At 35.9% G+C, this 15,451-nt stretch overlaps 1 protein-coding gene across 2 annotated transcripts in view; it reads left to right on the forward strand.

The window, feature by feature from the left end:
• The first annotated feature begins 11,619 nt into the window (after positions 1–11,619).
• The window catches only part of LOC117435231 (ubiquitin-protein ligase E3C-like), a 65,353-nt gene continuing 61,521 nt past the window's right edge, over positions 11,620–15,451 (forward strand). Inside the window, exons 1-2 of one of the 2 annotated variants that reach the window (XM_059019156.1) lie at positions 11,620–11,693; positions 11,890–12,156. The gene's annotated coding sequence lies outside the window, so the exon portion shown is untranslated. The other variant, XM_059019165.1, reaches the window with a different exon arrangement.

Raw genomic sequence — 15,451 nt, forward strand, 5'->3', positions numbered from 1 at the left:
TCCTCACGTGGGGTTTTCCAGGTTGTTCCCATTTTACTTGATTTAGTAAAATATCGATAAAATCATTCAATGCCTTCAGCTCGTTGATCTTTATAAATGTTCCTATTAAATTAGAAAATGATTCTCTTCTCGTTTAATTGTATTCTCCCCTTTCTTATTTAACATTAATTAGACGCATCGACGTTGTAATAATTTAAGGTATAGTTGGTATAAAGTTTAAATAAATGTAGATTAACGAGAAGTTGCAGGGCCTCCAAACAGCCTTCATCGAGAAACAAAATACAGTAGGCTACCAAAAAATATGCGTATGTGTGTGTTTGTGTAAAAAGAGGCATGTACTCAAAGGAGTTCATTAGCCGAGTTCAATATTATTATTAAGCTTGTGGTTGGCCATTAAAAAAATAATAAGAATAATAATAAGAATAATAAATATATATATATATATATATATATATATATATATATATATATATTGCATACATTGTGTACATTATGCACCAGTGTAATGAATATAGCTTGAAATTAGTATTTTAATAATAATAATAATTAACCATTAGAAATCAGCAGGCTATTTTGCTTTTCAATAAACCTTGGTTTTAGAAAATACAAACTGTAAAGTATTTTATTTCTTATACAGGGTTTCTAACACGTTACACTGTTACAATCACATAAGAAAAAAGATAATGAATAAAAGCATCAACGCCAATCTAATGAACAAACAGCATTTTCGCAGATTATTAAGATTAGGCCTACATATCATACGAGTCTAAATAATTCAACCAAATGTTTCTGAATTACATTTAAGGTAATCTGCGCATTTATTTTACAGGTTATTGCACAAAACATTTTTAACAAAGTAGTTTAACTACATTCCTACCCCATACGTCTCCAACCTAAACAGTCCCACTGCAGCAGGACCATGCCAGTTTGCAGAATGAAGACTTCTACAGGCGAGCAGGCATTGCATACCACTTGGAAAGGTAAAGCGCCTTTCTATTTAAACTTTAATGACGTTTTAAAAATTACCTCCGATAAAATAATATGTAAAAAAGCTATGTGTTTTCCTATCTGGATTATGTGCCGGTAATTAGGAAAGTGCAGCAGGGTCATTAAAATGGCTGACCTTTAGTTTGGGTTATAGTTACTAATGACAGACAATACGTTATGATAAAAGGATCATATTATCGAAAATATATACCATACTACATTTTTATAATGGAATTGCAGTATTGTACTGTCTCATACCTACATTCTATTAACCGTTTTCCCGATATTTTGTATATTGTGCAAATAATAGGGGGTATACTGTATTTGGCTCAAAGTTATTAAAACCAACATGTGAAAGGTCTCATGGGAAACAGTGGATCATTTTGATAAATAATAACGCCTGCACAGTTAATCAATCTGTAACCTTCGCATAACACAGTGGCAGCATTAGGTGACTGGTAAATGTTAGGAGCTTAAAGGAGCTGTATGCAGAATTGTGTTGAATAAACGGTTCTGTAATAGCCTACGTGGGGCTACAATAATATACGTGGTACTGTAGGATATATGTGTGTGTATATATATATATATATATATATATATATATATATATATATATATATATATATATATATATATATATATATTTATGTATGTATATATATATATATATATATATTACACATGACATTTAGTGCCACATGCATTGCTATGTTTACATTATACGATTTTAAAATCCATCTGGGTTGTACACAAACTACTTTATTATTGAATAACTTATTGTAATGGATGCAAACAAAGTGATTATGATTAGCACATTAATTTAATATATATATATATATATATATATATATATATATATATAGTATTTTATTTGAAGTTGTTTTCTACATTACTTTTTTTTTTTAAGTCCAAGCAGACAAGACAAATGTTTTTAAAAAAAGTTTGGAAATGGATAAATCTTTTTTAAAAAATGCAAAGCTATAAATATTAATAGGCGTATATATATTATATATAGGACCGATAGCCACACAATACATATGCTATCAAAAACTTGTCACGTGAAACGGTATTAAAACCAACTGTATTGTAAAATAAATTAAAATGTAAATAGTAATAAGTAAAAAAAAAAAATAATAATATATATTTTTTTGCATAACCAATTGAACTCTTTGTCCAGCTGTCCAGGTACAGTGTTAGAACGTGGTGCATTGTCACAGTGAAAGTGGTACACTTCCGATTTTGGTAGAAGTGCAATCAATTGTGATCTGATGGGTGTTTCCTATTTAATTATTATTATTATTATTATTATTATTATTATTATTATTATTATTATTATTTCTTAGCAGACGCCTCCAGGGTGACTTACAGTTGTTACAAAATATCACAATACAAAGTATAACATTACAAAATATCACATTACTGATAAGTGCAGTTATAAAAGTACAGTAAAATCAGTAGAAAGTAAGAATTAAAATAAGAGAAAAATAAAGAATACAGTAGCCTAAATAATTAGATTTAAGAGCGAATTTGAGAAAGAGCGATTACATTTATAGTACAAATATTTGCTTATGTGAGTAAATTCCATTAAGAGCACGTAAATGAATAAGAACCATTTCAAATAAGAGCAATTACAAAACACGTGAATACGGATACCTTTAAGAGTAAAATCAAATACAAGATATAGGAAGTCGTTTTAATTAAGAGCAGTAGTCCACTTGTGAGGTTTACAGATGCTGTAAACAGAGGGTTACCATTTACCATGTAGGCCTACCGTTAATTATACGTGATTTGTTTTGCAAACTTAAACTGTAAACAGACAATCAATTTCTCTAAAAAGAAAAAAAAAACAATTCACGAGGAACAAGACAAAAGGACAAGCTCACTGCAGTTACAGAAGTAAAAAAAAATGTACAAGACCCAATGTATTGCATAGGCCTATGACAAATATTCACATACTATTTTCTCAATGGTGTAAAAATATGATCAATTCCATTTAAAAAGATGTAAAAAAAAACACCGAAAACAGCATAACGTACCACATTTGAATGGGCGCGTCCCAGCAATGCTCTGAGGACCATTTTTTGCCGCATACCAGAAAATAACACACACCGGTACTACCGTATGCAGGCCTAATTTTATAACTATAAAAAAAGAGTTATATTTCCTAGCGGAATTTGTAATGAAATACATTAGGTAGGATGGTGTGCGTTCTTAAAATGACTTAGAGCCCGTATTATGGGGTAGTCTATATTAGTCTACAAACACCGCTGCTTTACATTCAGTAGGCCTATAGCCGGAATACTACCAAACGATTTCCAAGAAGCTTTCAGTACCATCCGATTGGACTGTCAATGCATTGAATACACGGTATGTGCTAAATATCCACAATACCTAACCATATCGCTCCATTGAACTCAATCGTTATACCGGGCTATATGATTTTTAAGAGATTGCTTTGCTGTTTTGCTGTGGTTTATGGTTAACAGTAAGTTTATTTAACTTTCATTTAACCCATTTTAGCATAGCCCCGCCTCAATAATGACACTTAGCTCAGGTCACTCATAAGTGTGTAGTAAACCCTCTGCAGCTAAATCCAAAACTGTAAACATAGCCAGTGTCTGTAAAACCCAGATCGAATGTAACCGTTTTAAATTTGCGTTTGCCGCAAGTGTGCTTTATTAGTGCTATGAAGTAGATTATTGCAGACAACCGACTGGAGGTGAAAGTACAAAATCAGTCAAGAATATTATCCGCGTTCACGAAATCCATTTGCACGGAAAAACAATGGGTTTACAAACATAATGATAGCTAAGCCAATGTAATTTTGTTCTGCAGACATTAACCCAACAACACCTATGTTATGTTGAACTCCCAGCATGTGTCACGCCCAGCAGAATAATTTGTAAATGGGGTGTTTTCAGCACCTTCTCACAGTAGGAAACATTCAACACACAACGGTATATATATATATATATATATATATATATATATATATATATATATATATATATATATATATATATATATTTAACTCTACCTGGACAACTGGCATTTAATACTGTGATAACCCAGGTGTATTCACCCCAGAAACCTTATATTTAGCACTATTTTAACTATGATGAAAACCTACTGGTTCTTATCTGTTTTTTTTTATATTTCAATTTGGGGTACAGAATTCTATACAATTAAAAGTCTCCGTTGCATCCTGGTTGCTTACATGTAGCACAGAAAGGGATCTGTACCATTGTGTATGTCCTGAATTAAGAAGTAACAGAACAGTTTTAAAATCCCTGGCTGTATCTCCGTAAGCATTTAACACAAACGAAAGAATTCAGCTGTTTGAAGCAGAGATAAGCCTGATGTCAGCTGACATTGATAAATGGGGAAGGAGCTATTATTCAAAACAATCTTCTATCAACATCTTCTATCAACATAGGGCAGCAGTGTGGAGTAGTGGTTAGGGCTCTGGACTCTTGACCGGAGGGTTGTGGGTTCAATCCCCAGTGGGGGACACTGCTGCTGTACCCTTGAGCAAGGTACTTTACCTAGATTGCTCCAGTAAAAAACCCAACTGTATAAATGGGTAATTGTATGTAAAAATATCTTGTAACAATTGTAAGTCGCCCTGGATAAGGGCGTCTGCTAAGAAATAAATAATAATAATAATAGTGGTTCAAACTGATTAATTGGACTCTCAGCCAGGGAAAGTGTGAGCAACAAGTAGACTCATTTATTAGCCTGTTCAAAAAAGTGCATTACTTCAGGTAATCCCGAGCTCTGTGCTTATTTAGGCAACGCAAAGGAGACTCCTGAGCAAGGCAGTGCATGTGAAGTGTGATGGGATGACCACGTGACAATTCATCAGATTGATTAACACCAAGTAATCATATACATGTATGCCTTGTCCACAACACAAAGGAAGGTTTAATAATCACAGGAAAACATGTCCTAAAACAATGTCAAAGCTGCAATATATCATTTAATAGATCACTTTAAGTAATACCATTCATAAAACAGTCACTCATACATAGCCTATTATTACCAGTGAAACTTTAATACTGATAATATAAGAGATTTATAAATTACTACCAACACAATACTGGCTGTAGATGTAATTCCTTTTTAAGCACTGGAAAAGGCCTCACAGCACAATGCTTTAGTATAGGCAGACCAAAGTGACTGACCAGCAGAATCTAGTGGTAGCTGATCTGGTGACCCTGCTGGTTTTAGGTACTGTACTGTTTTTCCCAAACAGTGTCGAAGACCAGATTAAAATACAAACTCACATGTGATTCCCAAGTGTTCTGAGGAACATTCTGTTTGGGGTTCATGCGTGTCTGCACCATTGTGAATTTCAATTTTATTTCATTGGCATTGCTTAATAACTAATGATTAATGAATACAGATACTTGTAGGCCTTTGGTAAACAATTCCACTAAAGCCAAATTATTGCAACAACCATGTAAGTTCACATCTTGTGTTACAGGTATTAGAAAGTAAATGGGGAGAGAAAGCCATCAATCTTGAAGCTGCCGGATGATGGAGCTACAATTTTTTTGGCTTCAATTTTAAGGTCATCTGATCGGTGCCACCCACGTACTGACTAAGACGGACGGAAGATCAGCGGGCATCCTCCGATCGATTCCTCCTGAATGACTCTTTTACACTTCAAAATAAGCGATAGGTGAGCTTCGCCAAGTACTCATTGAATGGCATTTGTATAAAAGGCTAAAAGAAACTGCATACTTAAGGTGCATGCAGGGACCCAGGTTCATGTAACAGATCATATTTATCTTGCCTTGTCGTGCTTCCATTGGTACACCTGCAATTCAATGTTGAGTCGACTGTTTTATTCCTGAGGTCCAAGGGAGCTGAACAGATACAACCTGTTTACCTACACTGTTTGAAATGTGACACAATTCCTTACCCCCTGTCCAAAATATCACTTTAGTTTCACAGTCCTTTGCGTGAACAGTTCAGTAACTACACACAATAGTTGACAAAATGACAAGCAAGTTGATGATGGCATCCTGGGAGATCTGGTTTTGAATGCAGATTGTCAGATTTAACTCCAAGTGACTTAGCAAATGACATTGCCTCACGAAGCCGGTCTTTAAACTTCTGTTCGCTTGGCTTTGGACCAGAGTGTCAATTGAGACTCAATGCCAGCAGTGGTCAGATCAAGATGTTTAGTTTGCAGCAGATTCTGAGTACACAGCCAAATTTAATTAGGCAACAGACCATGCCACATGATTAGACAAAAGGCCATACCAGATGACATTAAGGAGTTCAACCTTATCCCACTAGCAAAACTTTACTACTGGATCTTTAAAAGCGTCTTAAAATGTAGCTGTGGTAACGATTAATAAATTCATCTGCAAAAAAAAAACAACTCTTAAAAGCCTGTTTACATGAAGTGCTATGTTTACAGTAAATATGATGTACTTGAACAGTGCATGCTAAATTCAGGGCTTGTTCAGTTTGGTCACAATATCTCACTACAGTTTAAAGGCACTTTTAAATACGATGCTAAATCGTAACACTTCACTTGTGAGACCTGGGTACTACAGTATTTGATCAGGTCCCATCTGACAATGGAATTAAAAACTACATCAAGCCGTGTCTTTTGTTTTGGACATGGTATATACTTTGGGCTTCTGATTGTCAGTGATTTCCTCTGACTTTTCTACTCTCCTTTAAAAATGCAACTGATACCTGTTAAGCCTTTTGTGTATCTCAATCACAACTGAGAAATGTGTTAATATTAGCATGATTTAATTGAACTAAATGGGCAAATCGTAAGTCTTACTTTTTCATTTCAAAGCAGAATCGACTCCTCTTTATTAATGTGATTACAGTCACGCAGAACGATTGTAATAAAGTGTGTCCAGCAAAAATACTTTATTTTTCATTATAGCTTTAATAAAGATTAGTTGCTTATTAACATGTTGAGAACTCATTTGTATGTTCTGCTTGTAAATTAACAATTAAGGCTTGGCCAATTTAGTTGTTTCACAGAAAAAAAAAAACGTAAATTAAATCGATTTTACAATTAACACGTTTCTCCGTTGTGATTGAGATACACGAATGGCTTAAACAGGTATTAATTTAATTCTTAAAGGAGAGGAGAAAAGTTGGGGGAAAACATTGAAAATCAGAAGCCTTATATATGCTTTACATTGGTGCCTGTAACTATTGAAACCATCTATGAATTTTAATATTATTCCCCTTGATTTTGATTAAATGTTTTAACGCTGGGGTGGAAACAGCAAGGCCCATATTTCAGATCTCTAGTACTGAATCTAATCAATTAATTGCTGGAGGTCATGAAAAGAATAGGACTGTCTTCAGGTATTGAACAGAGATGAGTGGCAGACTCTACCCTATATGAAACTTGTACACACTGTAATAAAGATACACAAAGTGGGTGTCAGTAAAGTATTACTGTTGAAGTGAAGAAACAGCACAGATGGTTGGCCTTCTAAGTCAGACCTTCTTGACAATCACAGTGGAGCATCAAAAGTTTTTTCTAGGTGCTGGGAAAGATATTTGAGTGAGATTGGAAGCGCTGTAGGAAACAGACAAATAGACATGTTTCAATTCTTAATACTGATAAATACTGTTAATGGGTTTACCCGTAGTGTGGCAGTTCACTTTCTTCCCTGGATATTTCCTGGCTGACTTTTGGTGAGTAATTTACTAACCAAGCCACTACCAATGGTAAAGTGTACACATTTCTTAATTCGATTATTGAGCAGAATTTAAACTTTGGACTAATTAAATAGCAGTTGGTCGTTATGGGTATGGGGGTAGCTTCACTGTTTCCAGTAACCTGAATCCAGTTTCAATCAACACTTTGACACCACAAAGCATAAAAGGTCCAATAGGTCACATGCTTATAAACACAGTGTATAAAATAAACACCCACACCCCCCAAAACAGGCCCGCCTGCCTTCATAATTCCTAAGGGAACTTTAAGTTAAAAGGTTATTGATTTGTATTTCATTTTCTTGTTACAGATAAATAATCATTATAGGTAAGCTGTCATTTGAAGTGGTTCTCCGTGATAAACCCTTGTTTCCTTTTTAAAGTAATCAGAGCTAACATTCCTTAACCCATAATTCCTAAATGAGCTACACCTCCTAAATGTGCTGGCTTGGAACTTGGTTTCAGGAGACAAGGTTTGAGGCCAATGCATGACACAGCAGGGGAGCCTTGTGGTTTGATACAGCAAAGTTGCCTCAAGTTAGGTCTCCCAGTCTCCTGGAACCAGGTTTCAAGCCACTGTTCCTGAAATAGTGGCTTCTTGTTCCCTCAGCTTTACAAGCATCTGACGTTTTTAAAGAAGCACATTTCATAGTAAACCTGTATTTTCATTAAAACAATGATATGTGGAACTATACAAGGTTAAAGAAAGTCTTCTTTGTACTTTTCTGGTACACTTCCTAGGTCATTTCACTTGAAGAACATCTTAATCACAACATGTTGCTGATGCTGACAATATGTAAGAAAATGGTCAGCACTTTCATTTCAATAAACACTGATAAACTATCAGATCAACTGTGAGGAACAAGAAATTCATTGGCCAGATAATTTTGCAAGATGTTTGTATTGCAGTACCTATATACAGTAAAAGCAAAGAACTACAAAACATAGATAATTGCACATGGAGGATAGCATGAATACGAAACCCTCTTAACATCCCCCAAAATGAGTGGCCTGGTGTTTAATGTGTTAAAGTATCTGCTATAAAAACACTCAAGTGGCTGGTTATGCAGGTTTGAGACTTCAAAGGAAAATGAAAGGTCTCCATCACTCATAAATCAATGAATTTAGGTTGAGCCAGGCTACATGGGAATGCTATTGGGTGATAAGTGAATAGTTATTTCATGTGAAAGAGATCTGCATCACTGATACAGCTAGGAGTTAAAACGATGTGGCAGTGACACTAATCAGCTTTACTACACGATACCAGTAATATTATTTTTTATTATGAGTTTCCATAACAAAGCAAATGAAATGGAGCCATCTGAAAGGTTAATGAGATATACTGTAAGCAGAAGAATAAAAGCATGTAGGCTCCCCTCATAGTGATGCATTGTACAGTCTCACCATTCACTTTCTCGACAGACCTGTCAATCAAATCTCTGATGTCCATGCATGCTAATGCAGCTACAAGCAATGTCATTCTTTTGTCTCACAAAATTGACTTGAGCTGGATGGCTTTAGAATACATGTTATGTGTGCTAGACATACTACTATGACAGAAGGTAATATTTATTTCCAAACAATCAATGGAACTATTGAACAGAAAGTTTCAAATTTCAGATTTATTTATCTAACCAGGATAGAAACCTAGAGATATACATCTAATTGCCAAGGGGTCCTGACAAGAGAAGCAGCAAGAAATAACACATTGTAAAATCAATGGCAAAAAAAAAGACAAATTATTCAGACAGGACAAAAATACTTAAAACAATCATACAAACAGTAATACAAAATAAAAGCATTAAAAAAAGAAAACAATTCCAATTGACATGATCCTGATCAGAGTCAATATTTACATGATTTGCAACCCTGGTCAGATTTTAAATAAACATTAATGAGTGATTTTAAAAAAGTATTGTGAAGTGGTATTTAAGACACTAAAATACCAAATGTCAAGACACTACTAAAACACACTAAAACACATCAATACATCCTGTACATCCTGTGCCACACACAACTGTAAATACAATGCATATATATCTAAAGGAAAGTGTGACATCCAGACTGATGGACAGGGTGCCATGATGTACCCCTCCATTCTGATGCTCATTTCTTTTCAAGTTGTATTAGAATTGGATACGTGGTTTTCTAGATCTGGGGTGGCCAAAGTTAACCCTTCAAGTCCTGGTCTTTGTCCCAACTCTGTTCTAAGTTGTTTCATTAAACCAATGAAACCCCCATCCACTGAAGTAGTTTATTATATCAATTTAGCCTTTGTTAAACAATGACTTTTTCAAGTTTCATCACAATTGAACAAGGGATATTCTATTACTTATATATGTCACCTGCCTAAGTATAGACGGACAGATTTAAGGATGTATGGCCACCTCCACTATGTCCCCTATTGATAGGGATATGCATCTGAATATATATATAAAAAAAACATTTTTAGGAAGTGGTTATGATTTGGAAGCCTTACTTAGTAAACATACCTATAACTATGACAATTATGTTCTTCTTATTATTAGACACAGTTCACTTTGCACCATGCTGAAATCACACCATGTCTTTGCACTGGTTCAGGTGCATTGTTGTTTTTCATGTGCAGCACTGTCATGATGTGATTGCTGCTTTTACAGTATAGGTTCTGTATGCCAGATTTCACCAGGCTCCTGTGAATAGCATGTCTCACTCAGTCTTTGACAGACACCCTGAAGAATCAGATGGATTGATATTTTGACCAGTTTTTCTACTGGATTTGAACAATACCTGAGGCTTGCAGTTTGCCAGAAAATTTGACATGAAATAACCCACAAATTCAAACTATCCACAATCTTGAAACAAACACCAGTACATTTAATGCCATTGAAATATAATGTAATGTAATTGCTAAAATGTAAAGACACAAATACCATAATAAATATGTATGTGACTTGAATACTGATATTCAGCAACTTCTGGTGAGCTGATGAGCTCTTGGCTGGCCTCTTACTAGGCATTGAACCAGTACAGTCTGCAGACTCTTTACAGCAAAGGATTTTTAAAGGACCCATTTTTCTTAGTCCAGCTTAACCTGCAGTATCCTAACCCAACCCGACCAAACCAGTAAACTCCACAGCTCTACTCCGATCAGTACACACCAGTGCTGCACGTTGCCACAAAGTGCTAGGCAGGTATGATTGGAGACACAAGAGCCAGGCACAGATGTACATACAAGCAATGGGACCTTTCATATATATATCATATCACAAACTATATATCACAAACTCTATCTCTCTTCTTTCAGCCCAGTACTTGTATTCCAACCTTATTGTTTAACTTTTTGGTTATAAGTATTATTATGCCCAGTCCCTGACCACATTCCGGCGCCTCCTTAAGACTCACCTCTTCAAACAGCACCTGTAGAACTCCTCTGTTTGTATCCTGGGACACTATCACCCTTCATGTAAATGTGCTTTATTTTGCTCTTATCTGCCCCCTATTTTACTGCATTTAATCCTGTACTTCAAAATACTGTAATCTGCCAAGTGTTTAACCTGTAGTACTTTATATTTAATCATATCCTGATGTAACTATCACTATTTAATCATATCCTGATGTAACTATCACTATTATCTGCTGTATTATTGAATTGTGGTTTGTCACACTTGTACTTTGCTTGAACAAAAGTTATTGTATTTCTTGCTCTTATTGTATTACTTGTATTGTAACACTTGAAATATATTTGCTTACGATTGTAAGTCGCCCTGGATAAGGGCGTCTGCTAAGAAATAAATAATAAATTATGACAACTCTTTTTCTAAACTTAAGGCCAATGAGACAATGTTTATAGTTTTATAATGAATCAAAACTGTCTGGAAAAATCTACAGTTTAAAAAATTAAACCAAACAAGCGTCAGTTATGACTTGCATTTTAAAGCAGTTTCACAAGCTGTTCAGAGAACTTCTCGCGCACGCGCAATGTAGCCAGACTGTCTTCACGTGAAAACTGATACTGAGTAAGTGGTTCCACAGCGTACGTGATTGCTTTTGTTCCGTCCAGAGTGACAGTGCAATTCTGCTTTAAAAATAGGTACTCTCTGGCCTCAAACTGGACTGGAAACCGAGTCGGTTGCAATTCTGCTTTACTAGCACTGTCCAGCCTCTCTGACACTGTTCACTATCTGATTGACTCTCCTGTCTCTTTTCTTCTAGCACTTTCAGGAAACTGAACCTCAATCAATCGAAAAGGAAGTGCATTTTACCTTGACTGACAGCTTCACTCTCCAATGGCCGCTGCAGATGTTCTGTGCTCAGCCTACCGGCGTTGAGTACAGCTAGGAAGAGGCGGGCCTTCCTATTACACTGTTGTGTATCCAGTAAAGAAAAAAAAAAAAAAGATCGTGTTGCTGGGATTCTACATTTAAAAGCAAACAGTTTTTCGCTGTGTTATTATTTCAGTTGCTAATTTCGTTATCACAGGTAAAGCAGTTTTATTTTACATTCTGTGTTACAAAAATTAATACATTTGAATGTATGTATTTATTAATAACGACGCCTGTTAGTAGTAAAGTATATAAAACAACCCCAAAAACAACACAACTGAATATTAGGAGCAAGGTCTGATTATTTATAGCAGTTGTATAGGCGTCTAGGTGTAAAACGTCGTTGCTTATTTGTTTACTCGGACTCTAGTGTACAGTACAAGCCAGCTTGAACAGAATGTTTAAATAAACGAGGAATTGTACCTGCTGAGTCATTTTCGAAAGACATAGGGTTGACAGTGGTGCTTTCTTTTCTTTTTTTTTATTTGGTCAGAGCCAAAATGAACTGTCTCATATGTAGGCCTTATCATAAGGCTTATGTTAAAAGAAGTGTTATGCAACGCAGTTTGTCTTGTTTTGTGATCGCTGTTCTGTTGACACTTTAGTACCTTGTCTGTGTTATGTGTAACTATCTCTAGTAATAGACAGAACTATTCCGTTACGTCTAGGGTAGGGGATTATTATTATTTATTTGTTTTAGTGATTGATCTTCTTGTGCTAGTGACCGTGTAAGTTGAACGTGTTAGTAAATATAACATTCTGGAATTTGGAATTGGCCGTCAGAACAGCTCCAGTGTTTGGGGGAATGTGCTGTCACACAGTGTAGGCGGATGTGCTGTGTTCAATTTAAACGAAAGCAACTGATTCATTTGGGAGGTACTGTGTAAAAGGTGTTGTACTTGTGGGTCGTGCCAGTACAGATCATCGTGACGAGGGATGATGAGCATTCAGTATGACAAAGGCATGGTAGAGGCTTTGACACGCTCTATCTATTGTAGGGAGAGATACAATAAACACTGGCCAGCGGTTGTGTGGGACAGCCTGTCAAACAGAGGGGAGCACTTGACAGTATAACATTGAATGCACAGTAAGTCAATGGATCACGTATTCTGTTTAGTGCTTAGACTGAGCTGGGGACATGGATGTGTTTTTCCATACGTTGAGAACTGGACCAAGGAGGACACTTAGTTTGTGTAATAATACATGATGTGACCTCTGGCTTTCATGGTGAGAAGTGTGAGCAAATGTCAAGGTGTCCATAAAAGTTGAGTTTTGGTGAATCCATTTCCTGTGGCGCTGTGCAACAGCATGGTGTTGGACAGATGTGTTGGTGGCAGAAGAGAAAAAGGCACTCCAAGTGTGAACACAGTCTCTGTTCGTTTTAGTGAAAGTCTACTGTACCTGGACAGACAATTTGCACAATTGGACTGAATCTCATAGCATTGTTATTGTTTTATTATAGCAGTAAGTAGTAAGGCCTAGTATGTTACACAAATAGTTTTAAAAAACTGTCAATGTACAGCCGGATATGAAACGATAAAGCAGACAGCAACCACATTCTAAAAGTACACTCTGAAGCACATGAGCAAAGGTACAGTAGTACAGTAGCAGGGAAGCAACAACCAACACAACAGCAATCCAACTCTAACTGATGTTTGATGGATTGGTTGTCCAGTATAGCAATCAGATAGTATCTCAGATGTTCTTTATACCAAGACTGCTGCACACCAGCTGTATGAATATCTGTCAGATTTGACTGAGAGGTGACCCTTCATATACAAGGTGTACTGTTTAGATTTTGGAGATGATGTGATCAGAGGTGACTGACTGGTGGTCATCTTTGGCTGTTTGTTGAGCAGGTTCATAATGTTGTACACTGTAGTTGGGTCAAAAGTGAATCCAACAACATTTACACTCTTTCAATACTAAGTAACTGACAAAAAGACAACCCTACCCTTATAAAGGTTTCCTATAGTAAAAAGCATAGATAAACATGGTAAACAATAGTAATGTACAATAAACTTGGCAATCCAGGATACACTGTGCTAAATGCATAATATACACCCCGGGGAATTGGGGAGTTACGCAATTACGCGCCCGCGTAATTTTACGCATAAAACGAATGATCAAGCATTGCCGCATAATAACCCTTAAGAACGTTAAAAATGGTCCATAAGTGATACTGAGAGTGGGCAGCCCGCAATTAATTTCTTGAATTTTCTTCTGGGATTTTCAGCCCCATTAGAGTTCCTGTAATGTCTCATGTCAAGGAGGATTACGCTTCAATTCCTGGTTTCAGTGCATTTCCAGAAGAGGAGTTTGCTTTGTATACCGGGAAGGTGGCGATCGACGCGATCCACCCCCCTGAACAGTCAGGGGGAATTGACATCGCCATGTTTGGTCAGCAACATCCGACCGACTCCCGAATATAAAAACATTAGCTTTTAGATACATACATGCTAACAAATACAACTGAAGCGCAGCAACTCGCTGTACAACCTTTGTTCTCTCTGATCGAAGGCGTTCTCTTTCGGAGGACAAACTGAAAGAGCTGGTTTTCCTTTACTTCAATCTTGCAATTTAAAAAGACTTCACGTCAACATAAAATCATTTTGAGTCTTTGATGCTTTATTTAATTTTTACCTGCTGTGCTATGGTAGTATGAGAAGTACCCAATATAACTGCACATATTTCTTTGTTACATTGCACAGTAATTTTGTTTAATAGTTTTTTTTTTGTTTGCACTTGTGAGCATCTAATTCACAGCAGGGTAATTTTGCTGAAAAGTCCTTATTTTCCTTATTTAACAACTGCATTTAGTTTTAAAATTTACTCCTGATGGGTCACTTTTTTTGTTCAAGGAATGATAAAGCAGTTGATTCTGTGATACAAATGTGCTGTGTGCTATATAAATACAAAATACCTGTACAAATTTCTAAAGAAGGTTAAAACAGTGTTATATTTAATTCAATTTGTAAACAAATAATACAAAGGATTTAATGTTGCATAATTTTGTATTTTTCCTTGCATAATTTTGTTTTTTCCTATGCATAATTCCCTGGGGTGTAATAATATAATCATGGGGAATGCATGGTAAACTGCAAACATACTGTGGTAAACTTGCATAAGGGTGCTTTTAAAAGAGGCATACAGTACACAAGATCCAAGTACTGTAATGTGACCATCTTCAATATTCCACTTTCACGGGTCTGAATCAGGGTTTGAAAAACATTCGGTGGCCATGCAGTTATCATGCAGTTAGGGTCTGTTTCACAAAGCGAAAGAGAAACTAATTTCTTTCCTTGTGCTTGGAAACAGTCGGGGGGATTTTGTGTCTTCGTTTGATTCAGAATAAATAAAATATACATTCTCTGTTTTTACAACTTGCACACGCCCACATACAGACTCACAGACTCCCACATTCAGTTTCCTGTTAAAAGTTTTAGTTTCTC

Source organism: Acipenser ruthenus, chromosome 3 (assembly GCF_902713425.1).
Source record: "Acipenser ruthenus chromosome 3, fAciRut3.2 maternal haplotype, whole genome shotgun sequence".
Lineage (NCBI taxonomy): Eukaryota > Metazoa > Chordata > Actinopteri > Acipenseriformes > Acipenseridae > Acipenser > Acipenser ruthenus.